The following is a 15,756-nucleotide window of genomic DNA, read 5'->3' as shown; positions in this document are numbered from 1 at the left end:
AGGGTCTCCTCCTCAGTAAGTTCTGGGACTTTCTGTTGTCGATACTAATGATTGTCCTAAGGCCTTATTACCTGTGAAGGTGTACTGTATTTGATCCAGTGGTTACCTATGGGATGACCTTGAGTAGTGAGGAGACAATCCATACCTGTAGGAGCAGCGCTAATAACCTTGGACGTGGATGCCAAATCCGCCCTGAACAATCCTAAACGTCCCCATTCCCATTATTTGCTGAGGGAGAGATGGGATGGATCCCAGGCCAAGATAATCCTTCTAAATGGGAAAGGATTTCCTTAGAGGAATCTACATATAAAACTAAGTCAGAATTTATGAAGAGTCTGAGACTTTTATTTTACCTGCAAGCTAACGAGTTAGCCTGCCACACTTTTATTTATGTGTACCATGATATACATTTTTATATAAATATATATCAATCTAATAGATCTATATACACACATGTGACTATTTGTATATATATACATATACACAGGAAAAAAAGAAACTTCTGTGTCAGAGACAAAGACCATTGATTGCTCTCAGTAAAAGCAGCGTGACGTTTGGACAATATTGCCCTCAGGGCTATGCAGTGAGGGCTAAATGAGGGCTACTCATACAGTGGGGAGCATTATTAGAGAAGATTCCCACAGTTAGGAAACTCTGATTTTGCGCCAGAGGGCTACTGGTGGCCTGCATATCATCTCCTCAGGAAAGAGAAAAAACCTAACTGTAATCTGGAATTTAAGCTACTCTTCTTTGGATACAGGAAGAGGAGGTCTTTATCTTTTCCACCTTGAAGTATCTCTAGGGAGGGAGATGTTGCTAAGTTTCAGTATCCCAGAATGTCTCCTTATACAAATATTCTCTTTATTATTATTTTAAGTGTTTTTTTTAAATTGAGGTATAATTGACATATAACATTATATTAGTTTCAGGTATACAATATAATAGTTTGATATTTGTATATATGGCAAAATGGTCACCATAATAAATCTAGTTAATACCTGTCACGGGGCTTCCCTGGTGGCGCAGTGGTTGAGAATCTGCCTGCCAATTCAGGGGACACAGGTTCGAGCCCTGGTCTGGGAAGATCCCACATGCCGCGGAGCAACTGGGCCCGTGAGCCACAACTACTGAGCCTGTGCGTCTGGAGCCTGTGCTCCGCAACAAGCAAGGCTGCGATAGTGAGAGGCCCGCACACCGCGATGAAGAGTGGCCCCTGCTTGCCACAACTAGAGAAAGCCCTCACACAGAAACGAAGACCCAACACAGCAAAAATAAATAAAATAAATTAATAAACTCCTACCCCCAACATCTTCTTTAAAAAAAAAAAAAACCTGTCACTATGCATAGTTACAACAAAATCTTTTTCCTTGTGATGACGACTTTTAAGATTTTCTCTCTCAAGCAAATTTCAAATATGCAATACAGTATTATTGCCTATAGTCACCACATCCCTGGGACTTATTTATTTTAAAACTAGAAGTTTATAACTTTTGACCCCCTACACCCATTTCTCCCAGCCCCTCCACCTTGTGCCTCTGGGAGCCACCAATCCATTCTCTGTATCTATGAGCTTGGGTTTTTGTGGTTGTTGTTGTTTTAAATTCTACATATAAGTAAGATCATATGGTATTTTTCTTTTTTTCAGTATGCGGGCCTCTCACTGTTGTGGCCTCTCTGGAAATTGAAGGTAATAATAGCGGCACTATTGAATATTGATGAAATGCAAGTGATAAAGAGGTTGATCTCAAGTTCCAGCTCTGCCACCTACTAGCTGTGTGACTTTAGGCAAGTTACTTGACATCTCTGTGCCTCATTTTATACAAAGGTAAACTAAAGATAATAAAATCTGTCCTACAGGTATTTGGATGATTAAATGAGATGATACATACCTAGCACTTAGAACACGGCCTGGCATAGGGCAAGTACTCAATAAATGTTAACTAATATTAATAATAACAAAAATATTATAAAAGAGTATATATTGAAGACACCAGTTTCTCTTACCAATAAGAACATTTATTAATATTTTATGTATTACTCCAGAAATGTTATGTGTATATCTAGTGATATATTTATTTTTCAAAAACAAACAGGAGTAAATGATGCATTTCTTATTTTTCCCCATTTACAATATGCTTAGAGACCTTTGTCTAATAGCACATGTAGTTCTAACTCATTATTTTAATGGCTTCATTGTATGGCAGTTCCATGTTTTATTTACTAGTTCCATAAATATTTTTACAAGCTCCTCCCACTATTGATAATTATTTCCAGTTATTTGCTATTGCAATAAGAGTTTGCTGTTGAGTAATTACATTCATCACAGATAAATCTCTCTCCCTTAAGAGAAGGCAGTCTCAACTACTCTCCAAAATATCAGGGCTTTTGGTCTCCAGACTTCCTCAGTGATCTCCTACATTGGCCCATGCAAGTGTCCTGGGGCCATCTTGTTTCTCACTTGACTCTTTTTCAAGGCCTCTTACCAGGTAGTCCTCCATCCCCACAGGCCTTATAGTCTTTGGGATCCATACCACCTGAGTTTTCTTTCTTTTTGCAATAGCTTTTTTTCTTTAATTTTTTATTTTATATTGGAGTATAGCTGATTAACAATGTGTGATAGTTTCAGGTGCACAGTAAAGCAACTCAGCCATGCATATACATGTATTCATTCTTCCCTGACTCCCTTCCCATACAGGCCGCCACATAACATTGAGCAGAGTTCCCTGTGCTATACAATAGGTCCTTGTACACAACCTGAGTTTTCACCAGTTAATAGTTACAAGTAACTGATTACTACTGTTAAAAATGACCAGATGGTCTTCCCTGGTGGTGCAGTGGTTGAGAGTCCACCTGCCGATGCAGGGGACGCAGGTTCGTGCCCCGGTCCGGGAAGATCCCACATGCCACGGAGCAGCTAGGCCTGTGAGCCATGGCTGCTGAGCCTGCGTGTCCGGAGCCTGTGCTCCGCAACGGGAGAGGCCACAACAGTGAGAGGCCCGCGTACCGCAAAAAAAAAAAAAAAAAAAAAAAAAAATGACCAGAGAAGACAACTTAGGTGATACAAACAAACTTTGACACTTCATGAAGTGAACAGTCTCCTTTTGGAGAATGTCAAAATGGGGTGGAACACAGGAAGCTTTTGTAGGCTAAAGAAGGAACAAGGAAGTAAGTAGAGACCCCAGAGTTGGCTTCGTGTTTGGGGAACCACCTTTCTGATCAAGTGGAACATTTCCAGGGACACAAAAGTTGTCTAAGTTTTGATTTGCTGACATGGCTCTCTGGGCAGAAGCAGCTCCATCTTGGGTCAAGAAACTTATTTCAACACTGCACAGGAAGAACAATGTGGAACGCTATGCTCCCAGATGGCTGCAGCTGGGCAGAGGGGGAAACGTGCTCCTTCATCTTTCTAGAAGGGGAAATGATTTTTAACTGTCAGAAATCTGATAAAAAATTAAAAGTACATAAAATCAGTTACATAAATTATAAAACATAAGTCATGATTCTATTTGTTTTGTGACAACTTAAAAAATGACTATTTTTTCATCAATGTAGAAAATAAATACGGATCACTACAATATCCAAGTGGTTGTTCCCACTTCCTCCCTCCTCTGCAAATATTATACTCACCCTGTGCCTGTGGTTGGAATTCAGTATTGGAAGTGGAGGAGGCTGGAGGGAGTGGAGGGCAGGAAGAGAAGATCCAGATGGAAAAGGTGGGAAAATGTCAGAGAGAAATTTCCCTTGTGCCCAGTTTCGCTCAGAGCTGCTTCTGCCTGGAGCTCTACAACAAAAACGGTTCAGAAAGGAAGCCAAAGAGAAAAAATTCTTTTGTGAAGCTTTCCAGGTGTAGACAGTCTGAAAAGCTGATTGTGTTTCTTCCCAATCATGCAGGTCCACAGTCACCCAGGTCCAATCAGCACAAAGACTGAGATGATAAACATACATCACAGAAGTTTCTGGACTCCAGGCTTCTTTTCAGAGACAAAAAAATGCTTGAAATATACGGTTCCTCTCTGGAGGATTTGTTCATCGCAGGCCCATGTTTTACTAACTGTCAGTTGAGGAAGCAAAGGCAGGAGTCAGCACCACGTCCTGAGGATCTATCTTCTGGGGATTTCAGGAGACACCAAGGAGTGCTGTGAGCTATGGGGAAACATCCCACATCTGCCCTGGAGGAACAGTTCATCTTGCTACTGTATTTTGTATAGCATCAACAGTTTTTCAATCAGATAGATATTCTCCTACTTTCATTCATCCAGGTCGTCCATTTCTGCCCAATCAGGCAGATTGGCTGAACAGAAAGACTACCCTGTTCATCCCAGGGTCTGGAAATGCCAAATGTATTTCTTTTAAGTCCTGGACTGCTTTTCACTGAACGAGGCCAAGCCTCCATCCAGAAGGTTCTGCTTGGCAAGTAAGCCAGGTCCTGCACCTGGGCTGCTAGGGGTCAGGACCTCGTGTTGGGCTGTGAGGGCTGGAGTTCCCCCATTCGCCTCTACCATGCAGTGAGCCAGGCTGGAGCAGTGGAAAGAGCGTGGGGTTCACAGGCAGTTTTTAGCAACGTTCCTTACTAGTGTTGTGACTTCTTTCTCATCGTTAGCCTTCAGTGCATTGTTAGCTATTATTATGAACAAGTATTAGAGGCCAAATGTCACCAGCACTAAGGCACTGTTGTCCTCTTGTCCCTTGCTACTCACAGTGCATCCGTAGGTTGGTTCATCTTCATCACCTGGGAGCTTATTAGAAATGCAGACTCTCAGGCCCCACTCTAGAACGATGGAATCAGAATCTGTGTTTTCTCAAGATCCCAGGAGGTTCCCACGTGAACAGTCTGAGAGGCCCTGAGGTCTAGTGGTCAAACTTCCTGCCTCCCTGAAAGGGCCAACACACCCACTCTGCTTTATTCAGAAGGACAGTCTCTCCGAGTGTTCTCCTGTGGCGAACAGTCTTCCTACAACCCACATCTGGACACGTGGTCAAATCAAATATGAACTGACTTAATGGGGTCAGTGGGACAGGTTTTCGACGCTGAGATTGACCGTCACCATATTTAGCTCCCATTTCATAACCATTTTGCTTTCTTCTTCCTGGAAAGGGTAGAGAATTATTTCAAAACAGTCCACCTCCCCAGCTGAGTCATGGATGAGGCTGTATGGTAGCTTTTTATACACTTCTCTGCCAAAACGTTTCTTTTAAGGAAAAAAAAAAGAGTCCCTACCAGACACACCATGGGAATCTGTCCCCTTCCCACCTGGCTTCTGGAGGTCAGTCGCTGCACAGATGGAGCTGGTCCGTGCGGCCACCTGGCCTCCGCTTCAGTGAATGTCACAGATTCTGCCTATTAAGTGCCCCTTTCTTGCATCTGCACATGCAGGACACTGAGCCTTTTGCAACGGCAATTTTTGAATGTGACTCACAATGCATTGTTGCAGCAACTCTCCATCAGGACCCACTGAATTAGAGGCAGAGGCAGCTGCTGCTCCTAAAACCCAAGTTCCTGGTCCAAGGCCTCTGCCGACCATCTGTGACACCTTGGAGACCCTGTTTAGAATCAACAGTGTTGCCTGGACTGTGAGCTGTGACTCTGAACATGTGCGCAAACAGAGATCTCACTCATGTTTGGTTAAAATTTCCTATTCTTCCCATTTTCTATCCTAAAAAGATGTTTATGTCCACTGTGTGAAACTTTCAGCATGAGTGGCCTTCAACCCATACTCTTGGCCAAGAGCTGTGCAATTCGTGGGCTGCATGGGAATTGGTCTGAGACCAGTGGAATCAAGGAAGGGGCTGGCTGTGGGTTCTGAAGATATGTCAGCCGGGGGTTGGTCGTTTGCTGGTAATAGAAACCCAACTCACACCAGCTCAGGTTAGCTTAGTAACTGGGAAGAGTGCTGGGTGGCTCACAGGTAGAAGAGAGAGTTGAGAACCAGGGTGTTGGGAGCTCTAATGGGAGATGATGTAATGCTTCCAGGAATTTCTCTCCTTGGTGTGTGTGTGTGTGTGTGTGTGTGTGTGTGTGTGTGTGTGTGTACATACACTCAGGCTGGCTTCCTCTTTGCCACTAGAGATGATGGTTGCAAGGAGCTCTTTGACTTGTTTTTCCCTTGTATGACCCTAAGGGGTCAGCAAATCATTGGCCTGGTGGCCTATTTTTGCACACCCCCAACTCCACACAAGGCAAGCTAGGAATGGTTTTAAATCTTTAAAGAGTTGTAAGACAGCAAAAAAGAAGGCTATGAGACAGGACCCTATGTGGGCTGCAAAGCCTAAAATATTTACTATCTGGCCCTTCACAAAAAAAAACGTTCTGACTCCTGAAGGGAAAGAATTCCTCACCCCCTCCACCAATTCCAGCAGAAATGGCCCCAAGAGACACACACATTCCTGAGGCAGTCACTGTGGCAAGAGAGGTTGGGGGATTCTGATTGACCAGGCTTGCCTCATATGACCCCTGGGTACCTGGGCGGCAGGACCGTTCTTCCAAGAAAAAGCAGGTTGCAGCTCCCAAAAGAAAAAGGGAGAGGTGGGCAAGTCAACCAACAGATAACCCATAGGAAACCGATGACACTCTTTTTTAAAAGAGGGCTATTTCCAAAGATGTGGACAGTGGCGAGGGATGGAGGAGAACATGGGGATGAGCCACAGGGGAAACCTAGGCCCGAAGGGGCAGGGTGGGAACTGTTAGCTAAATCTACAGGAGCTGTGACCATGAGATCCGTCACCAGGCTGGAGAGAGAGGGGAGAACACAGCAACGGCCAAGCCGCTGCCTGGCGGGGAGGGAGCTCACACTGTCCAGGCCTCCAGCCTCCTGTCCATGCCCCCCATTGGCCACACCAACCAGGAGGCAGCAGCCACATCCTAGAGGTCAGCCTCCTGGGCACGGAGCACATGGAGCAGTGTCTGGAGCAGGTCTGGAGGGGCAAATGGAGACAGTGCGGACAGTCCACAGAGAGAAGTCTGTCCTCCAACTCGACCTGGCTAATGGTCTATGCAGTCAGAGGGCCTGAGCTTAGACGGGGCCCACACTTGGGTCAATGCCGTCACCGTCTTGAAATTCTTAATAATTTTTGACCAAGGGGCCCCGGGTTTTCATTTTGCACTCAGCCCCACAAATTGCACAGCCAGGCCTCACTCTATATTTACGACTGCGTGATCTCAACAAGTCCTTTTATCTCTTCTGCCATTCGGTTTCCCAATCTGTAAAGTGATCTGAATGATATTTTCCTCTCAGGGTTGAAGAGCGAATGAGGTTTGTACGTGAAGGGCCTGCTGGAGAGAGTGGGCCACCAGCCAGGGTGGTCCTCCCTCTCCCGCAAGGGTGCTTCCTCCACTTTCCTCAGACACAGACCTTGACAGCTGTGGGCAGCAACTCGGGAAAGAAGAGGAGGTCCTAAAATGCAACCCGACTAGAAAGAATCCTGGTCTTATCTCAGGCCCAGAGCTGATCACGAGGGAAGAAGTGACAGAGTTGGGGAGGGGTGGTCGTTTGTTTGGCTACTAGGCATTCAGAGACCATTAGAAATAAACCTAACAATCCCCTAGTTACCTTGTTTGACATGAGGAAACTGAAGTCCATGAATATCCAAAACCTTGCCCAAGGTCACAGACATAGTGAATAGCAGAGCTTGACCCCAACTCAGGACTTCTGGGGCCAAGTCCAGGGAGCTCTTAATTCCCTGCTGTTGACAAGGAGGCCATTAGACTGAGGGGCTCTGATGCCTCCACGCACGTAAGCAAACCCAGCTCTAAGCCTGGAAATGTCTCGGGGTTACCAAATCAAAACGCTAAGGACAACCGGCCACAAAGAGCCAAGTAGGCTTTATTAATTAATTTATTTATTTTTGCTGTGTTGGGTCTTCGTTTCTGTGCGAGGGCTTTCTCTAGTTGTGGCAAGCGGGGCCCACTCTTCATTGCAGTGTGTGGGCCTCTTCACTATCGCGGCCTCTCTTGTTGCGGAGCACAGGCTCCAGACGCGCAGGCTCAGTGGCCATGGCTCACGGGCCTAGTTGCTCCGCGGCATGTGGGAGCCTCCCAGACTAGGGCTTGAACCCGTGTCCCCTGCATTAGCAGGCAGATTCTCAACCACTGCGCCACCAGGGAAGCCCCAAGTAGGCTTTAAATCAAACCATTTCCGTTCTTTGCTTCCTCACTTTCCCTGTATAAGTCTTTCCCTTGATCTCATCAGGTTTGGCAGTGCCCCATATCCACTGGAATGGATAAATGCTCAAATAAGCTCTTAAAATGTTTAATATGCCTCAGTTTATCTTTTAACAGAACACATTCATACTCACACCAGAAACTGGACATGGTTTGACTTCAATACAAGACTTGGGGATTATTATCAATTTGCTGTGGTACAAATTGTTTGTTAACAATTTGCCTTTTCTTCTCTGCTCCCTCCCCAAGAAATCCCCACCTTCTTTCTTCTTCTGCACTTTCACTGGAAGAAACTTAGGTTTTTATTCCTCGAGGGTGCGTACTAGCGTCATAGGTGCCGTGGGCCTTGAACCGAAGGGCCTCATCAGGACTCTGATGAAGCCCCTGGCATGAGGCCCTGAATGCGTCTCAGAGCTGAAAGGAATCTGGATGAAAATTTCATTTTCTCCACATAATGACTGGGCCCTAAATGGGCAATGTTTTGTGAGTCCCGTTAAAGTGAAATAATTCTGTTCGTCCTGACTCACAGATTTTCTGCCTGCTTATATACCTAAAGGCTTTTTCCACTTCTCATCAGAGTATTTTTTGTGTGTGCAAAATTGTTTTATATCCCACAGCAAGCTTTAATCTGGTGAGGACAGTCTGTTTCTCCTGGCAACCTCGAGGATACTAGATGAATGAGGGTCAGCTGGATAGTTTGAAGAGACGCCTTGGTAATCTGTTAAACAAAGCTGGGAATTTTCCGAAGAACGTTTAGCAAAGATACTACAGTTTGAAGTGAATAGGAAGGGTTTTGTTTGCAAGTTCTGCCTCACTGTTGGACTCAAAGAGTGTTCGGCCCCAGAAAAGAACATCAATGTCTTTTTGGAAATTAAACACACACACACACACCAAAGACTTCTTTTCTGCCCACATTGAGTTTACTTAACTGTAAAAAAGTTTGTCACGCCTGAAAATATGTATCTTTGCCTTTGCCCCAAAGCAAATGCTATAGAGGAAAAAAGATACCATATCTTTTGTCTTTGGGAAAATGAATTGTGAAGGATTGTGCTTCAGAGAGATCAACAAAAGACCCAAACAATTCTGCACAGTGCAATCTTGGAGTTTGGGCTGTGGATTGGGAATCCGGAGGCACTTAATCTCTTTGTACATTTATTCCTCCATTTGAAAATCAGGGATAATACCTGCTGCCTACTTAACCTTAAATGGATGTGTGAGGATTAGCCAATTAAAGTTTGCCAAATGCTTGGAAACCAATGGAGGGAAAAATCTGTATAAACATAAAGTATTATTATCATTCCCCCCGTCTTCCTTTTCTCTCTCTCTTTCCGAGCATTGCTGTCCTGGGAAACTCAGTGTACAGTGTTCGTGGTTTTGCTTCTGGTTGCTATTGTGGAAAGGGGCTTTTTCATTTTATTAACAATTTACTAAGTGGTTTGTTTGAAACTGGTCCTTCCTCTACCATCAAGGGGAGGTTTCCAAACCAAAGCATCCTAGAGTGATGGCCAGTGGCTCACACCTGGCAAGGTTTCTTTTGGGTTTATCTTTAGAATCCTATAGAGAGGCAAAAACAACAATTTTCAGGTAAAATAGTAAGTATAATTTGGAAAAATTTGCCCATTCGTGACGTAAAGCTAGTGAAGTAGAAAAATAAAGTTAATTTAGAACCCTTGTTACAATCCTTAAAGAAATTCCCCTTTAACCAAAACAATAACAGCACTTTGTATTTACAAACATTGCCCCTCTGATTCTTAAAACCACCTGTAAAATGAGCATAACACAATTTGGTCATATTATACTCATTTTACTGTTGAAAAAATTGAAATGTAGAGAGGTTAAGTGATTTTTCCCAAAATAATTTAGCTAATGAATGGCAAAGCTGGAACTAGAGTCTAAATTTCATTATATTTTCTGGTTCCAAGAGCAGTAGGTTTTCCCTTGCTGCTATCTTTTGACTATGGCCCAAATGATGTTAAAAGTCCAGACCTTGTTGCTTTGGTACTCTGATATGTTTTTGTCCACACCACCAAACAACTCAGTTCTGACACGATCTACCTGGAGGTAGCATCAGATCCCACAAGTTAAGGGTTGTCCTACAAGACTGCCCCTCCTCCCACTTCAGAGGCCGCTCAAAAGTCCAGGTTGTCACCCGTGCTATTGCTCAGAGGTTCCAATAATTCCCCTCCTTGGGTTCAACTAATTTGCTAGAGCAGCTCACAGAACTCAGAGAAATATTTTCCTTACAAAATTACTGGTTTATTATAAAAGGATATAATTCAGAAACAGTCCAGTGGAAGATATGCATAGGGCAAGGTATGGGGAAGAGGCAAGCAGCTTCCATGCCATCTCCAAGGGTGCCAGTCTCCCTGAATCTCCACGTGTTCACCAACCTGGTAGCTCCCCAAATCCCATCTTTCTGGGTTTTCATGGAGGCTTTATTACATACACACGGTTGATTAAATCATTGTTCGTTGGTGACTGAACTCAATCTCCAGCCCTCTCCCTTCCCTGGCCTGGGGGTTGGGACTGAAAGTTCCAACCCTGTAATCATTACTGTCCTTTGGTTACCTAGGGACTTTCCAAAAGTTACCTCATTAATGTAACAAAAGACACTTTGTTGCTTTCATTACTTAGGAAATTCCAAGGGTTCTAGGGGCTCTCTGCCAGGAACAGTGGATGGGAACCAAATACATATTTCTTATTATATTAATAAATTACAATCTCACAGGTACCCTTTCCTTTACTTCACAGACTATTTGGACTTGTGCAACACATCTAATCTGATGTGAGAACCTGTGGAAAGCCTGGAACAGAATGTCCTTTCCAAGATCACTTCTCTGTGCTAAGGGATTGTAAGGCCAAATGCACAGAATTACCTAAGGAAAGCTGGGAAGTCAGGACCTGGAATTCTTACTGGAACAGCATTTATCGCTCAGTGTCTGACTCTAATTCCACCCATGCTGTTGCTCCGCTATGTCCAGAGTTGGGTCCGCAGTCAATCTATTCAGGAATACTTGGTAGGTCCTAATGCATAGATGGAAAATCATTATCATTGTTAAGAAACAAAATTCAACTAAGTAAATTTTAAAGATTTTATTGGCTTTATTCAATGAGTCTTAAATGAAGCAGCAACCAATCTAGCAGATAGAAAAGAACTCCATGGAGCTGTACAAAATGAAAGACTTTTATAGGCAGAAGGGAGAAGATACAAGGAATTTACACTAGGCAAAAAAGCAGGTTGGTTATTGCAAGGTTACTTTCCTTTAGGGGATGGCAGGGGTCTACCAGGCAGATGACCTAACTAGTGCTGATCAGGCAATTCCTGACTGATTGGTTTAAGATTCCAATTCTGGGAGAGCTGAAGCTGTAATTAAATTAAGTCTTGGTTTGGTGACATGGAGCTTAGCATAAGTGACTCCATTCTGGGCCTGTTGTCTTGTTTTTAACATCATTGTGTGGGATATAATGGATGTTGTGGTATACCAACCAGATCCTTCTTTCAGGACCAACACTCTCATCCCCCCAGATTCTGGGAACTCTCAGCTGAGCTCCGCTCCAAGAATTGGCAACATCCAAAGACAGCTGCACCCACCAAGGTCACCCTCCTTACCCTGTGTCAGGATGTTTGACTTGGGGAGAATGGGTGTGGTTTATGAAGGTCCAACACCCCTGCCTCAGGGCATGACAACTCTGGAGAACAAAATGATGGTCCAGAGCTCTTCTTAAGATTGATTGAGGCCTTTGTTGTAATTCCACAACAGTTCAATTTCTCCCTAGGTCCAACCTTTTTCTCTCGTCACCTCCTAAGAACACTCTCTCAATAAACCTCCTGCACCCAGTTCTAAGAATTTCAGAGTCTGTTTCCTAGAGAACCTGACCTGCCATATAGTACCAGAAGGGGCCCAAAAAAAACAGACTTCAGCCAGCTGGCAATGATGACTCCATTGCTGGTGGGAGATGAAGCATTAATAGCCCTTGGCATGTACTTGCAGTACGATTATTAAAACTTTTACCAGTGGCAAACTAGGATGGAATAGCGGTGAAAGGAAATTGTTCTAGCAAAGAGCATTGGAGAGTTTTGTGGTAAATGGTAATTGTAAGGACTGTGAAACTGAATGACTGTTGCTAAGAGCCATCCCTGCATTAAAGAATGTCAAAGAAGGCGACTAACCATCAATATAAGCAAAGTATGAAAGCCAGAAGGGGGCCTACTTGTCAGTATTTAAAGGGACTCTCATCTCCTGCAGTAGGCAGGCAGAAAAATCTGAAGATCAAGGCCAGGATTTAAGTATAAAAGTAGCAGAGCTCCATGAAGGTTGATATTTCACCTTGACAGTTCACCTACACTAAGATTGTGGCCCTGTTTGGGAAGGATTGGGACCCTAAGGGTTATGATGAGGAATCTAAATCTTCATATTCTGCTAGACTCTCTGGGCCAAGAAAAAAGGCCCATTCCTTCTTGTTAAAGGCTAGTTCTTCCTCCTTACTTGAAGATGAGACAGAAGCTTCTACCTTGCAAAGCAACGTGCACCCACCCCCATAATCTACCACACAGCCCTTTGTAATCACCAGAAGAATAATTTAGGGTCAAGTCACAACATAACCCAGCTAGGGGAATGCAGGAGTTGCAAAGCAAGAAAAGAGATTATACACCTAAGGAGCTGAAAGATGTAACCAAATTTTACTGTCAAGAGCCAGCAGAATACAAATGGACTGGATTCTTGGAGGTGCTGGATTAAAGGGGATGGAATATAAAGTTGGATAAAGGATAGTTTATAGCTCTTGAAGTACTAACCCTTGATGCAGGATTCAAGATCATGGCAAGAACTTTGGGAAACACACCAACATTGTTGGGGCAAATGAAGGAGGAAGGTATTGAAGGGATAGGAAAGTGGGCATATTGCACTGGCTACATTATGCAATGTCAGAAAACCTGTTAGCTTATTATGTTCTGTGAGAGAGTTCAGAGGACATTCCATTTACCAAAGAGCATGGGATGTGCAGGGGACACCGGCATTGTTAAGAATCTCGGTGGTGGTTAACCTCTGTAGAATAGGACTGATTTTGGAGGTTGCTGTTGCAAAATTGGCTCTCAAATAGCACAGTGCTTGTAGACTTCTGAAAAAATAGAGGCCAGGTGGTAGCACTTAGCCATGAAAAGCAAAGTGAGCTCAATTATTGTAAAGAGTGCAAGGTTGGGGAGTGGGGAGTGGCATGACTCACGGAGTGCTGTGGAGATAGTTAATGGAACACAGCATCTCCAGGGTCAAGACTGAGCGGGGAACAAGGTTATTTCTCAATCTGTGTAACAAAAAGAAACAAAGGCTAAGGGCTACTGCTACAATAAAATGTCACAATCCCTTACTAAGTTTCTGGACCTGATTCAGTTTTCAACCCAAAGACCTCTGACTGAAAGCAAGGGTGGGTTTCATGAGTGAAGGACACTGCAAGATCAAATGCTATCATAATGATTCTCCCAGTCCTTCTCCAGAGGGATCTACAACCATCTACTTTGGGAACCATGAACTGAGGAAAGGGCAATACTCAAACATTCAAGAACTGTGTGTTGACATTGGTTCCTGGCTCACAGTAGGTCAGCTAAGTGTATGGACCTAACCAGTAGCTATTTCTCCAGTCTCTGAGTGTATAATTAGAATATGAGGTTAACAGAATCTCTATATTGGTTCCGTGACCTGTGAGTTAAGAATTCTCATAATGGGCAAGACCAAGTGGAAGCCTCTGATACTGTCCCTCCCACCATGGACAAGATATTAAATCAAAACCAACATTGCATCCTTTGGGAATAGATTAGTGTCATGTCTGAAGACCTAAAGGTTGCAGAGTGGGCAATTACTGCCCCATCCACATTTAATTCACCAGTCTGGCACCTACCGAAGCCAGATGGACCCTGTGATATGACAGTGGACTACCACAAGCTCAATCACGTAGTAGCCCCAGCTGTAGCTGTTGTACCAAAAACGGTTTCTTTGCTAGAGCAGATTAGCCTGGTATCTAATACACTGTATGCAATCATTGATCTGCATATGGGATAAACAATGGTCCAGACTTATGATCTTGCCCCAGGGCCATGTTAACTCTCTCCCTCTCATAATATAGTGACCTGACTGGGCATTCCAAGAACCCATACATTTCTTCACTTTACTGATGACATCATGTTACTCAGATCAGATAAGCAAGAAGTGCCAAGTATTTTGGAGGCCTTGGTAAGACACATGAACTCCAGAAGGCGGAAGATACCTCTAAAGAAGAGTCGGGGACCTACCATAGTAATGAAATCTTCCAGGTACATCCCCTTCAAGGTAAAGAACAAAGATCATAAATAGCCCCTTCTACCCCTACGGAGGAAGTACAATGGCTGGTAGGCCTCTCAGATTTTGGGTGTAGCCTCTTACACATTTGGTAATAATACTCTAACCAAATGTTTATTACTATGTTCAAAACTTAATTATTTATAAATTATTTATTCATAAAAACAATAATTATTTTATTCATTGTTTTGTGGGGCAGGAATCTAGAAAGTTCTCAGCTGGGTGGCTCTGACTTGGATCTCTCAGGTATTGCAGTCAAACAGTGTTTGAAGTTAGAATAATGGGGGGTGGGGGAAGGAGTGGAGACCAGTGAGAAAGAAGAAAACTGGAACAGCTGAGAGCTGGCAATACATTTCCCCCACACTGTCCCCCCGCCTTGTCTCAGGATCTTTCCAGAGAGTCTCTCCATACGGACCAGGTTGGGCTTCCTCACAGCATGGTGCCTGGGGTCCAAAAGCATTCTCAAAAAACCAAATAGAAGTTGCATAATCTTTTCTAAACCAGTCTCAAGAATCATGCAGCATTACTTCTGCTACTCTTCTTTGGTTGGAGCTGTCAAAAGTTCCCACTCATATTCAAGAGCAGGGGACATAGACACCACCTCTTAATGGAAGGAATGTCAGAGGATTTGGGGGCATGTTATTAAAATGCCATAGTGTGATAAACTGACCTCAGCACCAATTTTAGAAAAGTCTGTGCACGTGTGTTGACTCCACTACTTTCTACTTGCGTGCCTATGAAATATAATACGATCCATCCTCTCAGAAAAGGACTTCTGCTTTCTCTTTTTGCTGCTCAATAGCAACATGGAAGATAACAATGCTTTGTAGTCAAACTCCTTTGGATGCAAGGAACAAAGACTCACTCATGCTACTAAAGATTGCCGGGAGAAACCAAACCAAGAGCAGGAACAGCAGCTGCCCCAGGAGCTGAAGGTGAATCCTCGTGACCTTAGCAGCAGGAGGTCTTGGAGTCCCACCCTAGTGCTCTTGCATTTATCTCATTGGGCTATTCTCTACCTTTCAGTTTCTCCCTTCTATTCCTTTCTCACCTTCTGCTGTCTCTGTGTCCTTTCTTTCCTTGTCACTTCTGCTGACCCATCGTTTTTGCTCTCTTAGATCCCAAGTTAGCATCACGGCCTCTCCAGCTTCTCTCTACATCAAGCCTTCTCTCTACATCAGCTCTCACCACTGTCTTAATCTTTAGGAATTTCCTAGTTCAAATTCCCAGGAAAGGAATAACTTGCTGGTGTCAAAGTGGATTGTCTGT

The 15,756-nt window shown here is 43.8% G+C and overlaps 1 long non-coding RNA gene across 2 annotated transcripts in view; it reads left to right on the top strand.

Annotated features, from left to right (window-relative positions):
• LOC132490381 (uncharacterized) overlaps positions 1–9,415 on the top strand; it is a 39,208-nt gene extending 29,793 nt beyond the window's left edge. For both annotated transcript variants that reach the window (XR_009532566.1, XR_009532567.1), the window contains 2 exons: positions 1,646–1,687; positions 3,892–9,415. This is a non-coding gene — a long non-coding RNA (uncharacterized LOC132490381). The remainder of the gene's footprint in view (positions 1–1,645; positions 1,688–3,891) is intronic.
• Positions 9,416–15,756: the final 6,341 nt, after the last annotated feature.

Source organism: Mesoplodon densirostris, chromosome 5 (assembly GCF_025265405.1).
Source record: "Mesoplodon densirostris isolate mMesDen1 chromosome 5, mMesDen1 primary haplotype, whole genome shotgun sequence".
Lineage (NCBI taxonomy): Eukaryota > Metazoa > Chordata > Mammalia > Artiodactyla > Ziphiidae > Mesoplodon > Mesoplodon densirostris.
The sequence above is the reverse complement of the archived record's forward strand: the minus strand, read 5'-3'. Positions and strand labels throughout refer to the sequence as shown.